At 32.3% G+C, this 5,555-nt stretch overlaps 1 pseudogene; it reads left to right on the top strand.

The window, feature by feature from the left end:
• Window positions 600-2,572, top strand: LOC108663630 (annotated as a pseudogene).

Here is a 5,555-nt window from a genome sequence, read left to right as displayed (position 1 = left end):
GAACTAAAATAAATTGAATTGTTTTGAAAAATGAATGCATCATGATTTTGTTAAACATTCCTTATGGTATGCTTGTTCCCATCTTGTTCACTCACTGAGTTTATACTCACCGTTTTCAACTTCATAGTTTCATATCAAGAGGCAGCCAGTAACTAAGATGAGGCGTCCTCGTATACTTGTATCCATCTTTTGGTAGGTGTCTCGGCATTCAGTAGCTATACATTCATCCGAGTCTCTCCGTTAAAAGTTGAGTACTCTTTTGTTGTGTATAGATAAATCGATATAAATTATTAAATTATGTTTAGATAATATATGTACTCTTTGATTGGTATGCCACTATGAGATGGCAATGTTTAGTATTATTTTGATTCAAAGTCATAAAATGTGACTTAGCAACTTTTAATGGAATGGTGAAAAGGTTATATTAATAGGCTTGCTTGGACTTAGTGGACTACGTCCATTGGGCCCATGCGCTGGTCATGGCCCGAAATTTGGGTCGTGACAATTATACAGTCCCACAACTACAAAATCTTCACTCTAGTATCTGAAGATCTTCTATTCAAGCCAACAATTTTGAAATTAAGCCATTAATCATTCAGATGATTCAAATTATTGTTCAATTTGGGGGTTTGCCTAATGATGATCCGAATGCTCGTATTATAAATTTCCTAAAAATCTGCGATACATTCAAGGCTAATGGTGTTATTGATGATGCTATAAGATTGAGGCTTTTCCCTTTTTCATTGAGAGATAAAGCAAAGAGTTGGTTAAATTCACTTCCTATTGGTTCCATTAATACTTGGGATGATTTGGCTCAAAAATTCTTAGCAAAATTCTTCCCACCTGTAAAGTCAGCAAATATGCGGAATGATATCACTTCTTTCATGCAATTTGATTCTGAATCACTATATGAGGCTTGGGAAAAGTATAAGGATTTGTTGAGAAGATGTCATCACCATGGATTACCTAAGTGGCTGCAAGTTCAGACTTTTTATAATGGTTTGCTTGGACCTTTTAGAACTACCATTGATGCTGCCGCTGAAGGTACACTTATGAGTAAATCCATTGATAAGGCTTATGATTTGCTCAAAGAGATAACATCCAATAATTATCAATGGCCATCTAAAATATTGGGTACAAGAAAAATTGTTGTAATTCATGAATTAGATGTGATCAACATTGTCTCTACACAATTGGCCTCTATCACAAAGAAAATAGATAAATTGAGTGTTAATGTTGTTCGGAACTCTTTTATGACATGTGAATTTTGTGGGGAAGGACATTTCAATGACAATTGTCCCATCTACTTTGAGTCTTGTCAATTTTTTGGAAATAGGCAATAGAACAATCCCTATTCCAACACTTATAATCCTGGTTGGAGGAATCATCCTAATTTTTCATAGAATAACAACCAAGGGTCTGCATCAACAGCTAAGTCAAACTTTTCCCCTAGATTTCCATCTAGAGCTCCTATGCCAGAGAAAAAGCCTTCAATGGAGGATATGTTCATGCAATTCATGACAAAGATTGATGCCTCCATTCAAAATCAAGCAACTTCCATTAGAAATCTTGAGATACAAGTAGGCTAACTTACTAGTGCTTTAAATACTAGACCTCATGGTACCTTACCAAGTAATACTGAACCCAACCCAAGAAGAGAAGGTAAAGGAACATTGTATGGCAATTACTCTCCATAAGGAAAAAGAGGTACGTAAAGAGGTAAGTAATCAAGCATTAAATCTTGAGATTTCAATTCAATCTGATGAGAAAGAAATTGAAAAAAATGCTAAAAAAGACATTGTGGTTGAAAAATCTGCTGAAAATTCAAAAAAAAAATCACAATCTACTCCCACACCGCCACCACCTTTTCCTCAATGTTTTCAAAAGCAAAAACTTGACAAACAATTTCAGAGATTTCTTGAGGTATTTAAAAAACTGCACATTAATATTCCTTTTGCTGAAGCTTTAGAACAAATGCCAAGTTATCTTAAATTCTTGAAAGACATCCTAACCAAAAAGGAAAATTGGAAGAATAGATAGTTACACTTATTGAAAAGTGTAGTGCTATAATCCAAAATAAGCTTCCACCAAAGCTTAAAAATCTAAGGAGTTTTTCTATTCCATGCACTATTGGTAGTTTTAAAATTTTTAAAGTTTATGTGATTTAGGTGCTAGTGTTTCAATAATGCCTTTGTTTATTGCCAAGAAACTTGGATTTCAAGAGATACAACCTACTATAGTTACCTTGCAATTAGCTGACAGAACAATCAAGCACCCAATTGGGATTATAGAGGATGTTTTGCTTAAAGTTGGGCATTTATACATTCCAGTAGACTTCATTGTGCTCGAGATTGAAGATGATGTTAAAACTCCTCTTATTTTGGGAAAACCATTCTTAGCTACAGTTGGAGCAATTATTGATGTGAAGAATGGAAAAATAACTTTCAGAGTTGGAAAGGAGGAAGTGGTATTTAATTTGTTCAATGCAACTCAGTATCTCTATACAGATAGTTGCTATAAAGTGGATTTAGTCACTGAGGGTAAAGGTAAGCCTATTCCACCACCACTTTGATTTGATTTAGTCACGGAGCAGGTGCCAATTCTTGAGACAAAACCACCACCACTTTCCAGCTATCTTGATTTTGTGGTTGGACAGCGAGTAATACTTTCTGATTCACAACTCCATCTTTTGCCATTGAATCTTAGACCATATTGGGGGAACAAGTTTAAGGTGGTAAAAATTCATCTTTATGATGTTGTCGAGATTTATAGTGGACTTACCGGAGTAGTCAAGGTCAATAAAGAAAATCTCGAGCCATATAAAGTAGTGCAGAAGGGGATACCATAGTCAAGCTAGTGACTATAAAGAAGTGCTTCTTGGGAGGCAACCCAAACACTCTAACTTACTTTTTTTATTTTCTTTTACTTTTATTTATTTATTTATTAAATTATTAACACTCTCTTTTATTTGTGATGATTCATGAAAAAAAAATTCAAAAAATTGTTTTAGAAATTCAAAAAAAATTCAAGAAAAAAAATATATTTCAAAAAAATATATATATTTCAAAAAAAAATATTTTTAAAAAAAATTCAAAAAAAAATAAAAAAAAAAATGGTAAGCCGCAGCTCCCACTATGAGAAGCCGGGGCTTCGCGAGGTGCAAACAACGTGAGTCACGGCTCACTAAGCTCGAAGTCGCGACTTCGTGTTAAAGAAAAAAAAGGGGCCATTTGGATGTGAGCCGTGGCTCCCACATGGGGTAGGACACACCCGCCCCCCCCAACCCTCCCCCCCCCCCCCCCCCTTCCCCCGAATTGAGCTACCAATTGGTAGCCCACTACCCACCACCCTCCATTGGGTTGCCAACATTGGGCAGCCCACTGACCAAACCCATTTCCTTTTTATTATTTGGACTTTCCATTACCCATTTACCTAGTACTCAATAAAAAAAACATTTTTCTTTATTTATTTTCTTTTCAAATTATTTTTATTTATTATTTATTTTATTTTTTTACATTAATTAATTATTTATTTATTTATTTTCTTTTTGTAGTAAACAAAAACAATTCCTCCTAAAAAGTGATAATGAAGATGATAACTCTAACATTGAGGACAATGTTTAGTTTAAGTTTAAGGGGGTGAATTTTTTTTTCTAGTGATGAATATCCTGTGGAAGTTTAGATTTAATTTGCATGTTTATGTAGATTTATAAATAATCTAGGATTAGTTGGTAAAAGAATTTATTTATTGTTGAACCTTAAGAATCTAGAGTAAAGTTGTGCCAATTTCTTTTCAATGATTTTTTTTATCCAATGATGATAACTAGTTGTCTTAAATTCTTAACTTTTGGTGAATAAGGTTTTTGTTTGGATTCATGATAATCTTTTGTTAAGTATCATTGTTAGGATGTGATTTCCACAATTTTGAGCGCTATATATTTTACTTTGAATTATTCTGAATATCTAGAGAAGGTTTATATTTATGTAAATTTTAGATATATCATGAATTTTAAAATTTGCTTAATTTTCTCTCGAGGTGAAATCGTAGGCAATACTTAATTAGGCAGATGATTTAGGCCATCTTTGGACCGTTTGAGCCTAAAAAGCTAACCGTGTTAAATTTTTATCCCTAGTATACCCCTTTTGAGCCTAATTTCCCTTTTCTTTGTTTAACTACATAATATTAAGCCTAGCCTTAAAATAAAATTTCTAATTTTGCAACCCTCACTCCTAAGCATGTATATTGTTTTAGAAAATATAAATTAAGCTAAATGTTGAAAAAGGTAGAAATGTGATGTTGATGAAAATAAAAGTTCAAAATATGAAAAAATAACCCCACTACCTACAATACAAAGAAAATAACTTTTAGGGTGTGAAATTGTGAAATTATGAAAAAAAAAAAGTGTGTTGAATAAAAGAAAAGTTCAAATGTGGAAGAAAAGGTGTACTAGGAGAAAGAAAATAGAATTCTATATATAGGTCCTAGAATAATTACGTGCTTAGGGTGATTTAAGCCATATTAATATCTTTTATCATACCTTGACCCTAGCCATACATTACAAGCTTTATAAAGTCCTGTTGATCCCTAGCTTTGTATTGGTCTACATTAGTGGAGAGAGAGATGAAAAGTAAACCTATGGAAATCTAGTACTAATTTAAAATTTGTATTGCCATAAACTCATCTGGATGTCATGATATTCTTGGTAAAAAACTTTACACACACACGAAAATCCATTCGAGAATGTGCTTGCATTATAATTGAAACATGAATTTAAATGATGCTTATATTTTTTCTTAGGTTAATGATTGATAGACATACTTTTGAGAAAACTATAAGGAGAATCATTGAGTTGGTGCACTTTATCTCTAGTAGTAGTAGTAATAACTATATTTATTTTAGTTTTCATTAACTGAATTTGATTTTCGTAAGTTAGTTTCTTTTTTATGTTTTTCTCGAGGACTAGCAAAATCTTAAGTTTGAGGGTGTGATAACTCTATAATATAGAGTTATTTGAGCTTAATTTTGATAATAATTTAGCTTAGTTTTTGTAGTAATGCATAGAAATTAGTAGATTTTATTTAATTATTTTAAATTAGTTATTTTAGGTGAGTCAATCTAATCATGGTTAATTTTATACTTAATTTGGTGTTAATGAGGAGAAGATAGGTTGTTATTGATTTATTTGTGCTTTTGTAAGAGTTTGAAAGAAGAATTTTAGTAAAAGAAGGAGAGCAATTTCGAGGTGAAGACTTTTAATGCATATGTTTTGGTATTTTGGCCATAACTTTCTCTACAAAGCTTCAAATGAAGCGATTATTGAACCATTAAAAAGATAAGGGAAAAATATAAAACTTTCATGTTTACCACTTTACCCAGTTAGGTATGGAAGATGGTTAAAAATCTTGTTTCAATTGACACACTGTAGTAGTCCTAGAGCAATTATGATTTATGTTAATTAATTTGGCAAAGCTGCAACTTACATAGTCTGATAAGGAAATCTCAGCTAAAATTGACTTCTTTCTACACCCAACTTGGCCTAACTAAAGTCTATAAAA

The sequence above is a fragment of the Theobroma cacao genome, chromosome 10, assembly GCF_000208745.1.
Source record: "Theobroma cacao cultivar B97-61/B2 chromosome 10, Criollo_cocoa_genome_V2, whole genome shotgun sequence".
Taxonomy (NCBI): domain Eukaryota; kingdom Viridiplantae; phylum Streptophyta; class Magnoliopsida; order Malvales; family Malvaceae; genus Theobroma; species Theobroma cacao.
The sequence above is the reverse complement of the archived record's forward strand: the minus strand, read 5'-3'. Positions and strand labels throughout refer to the sequence as shown.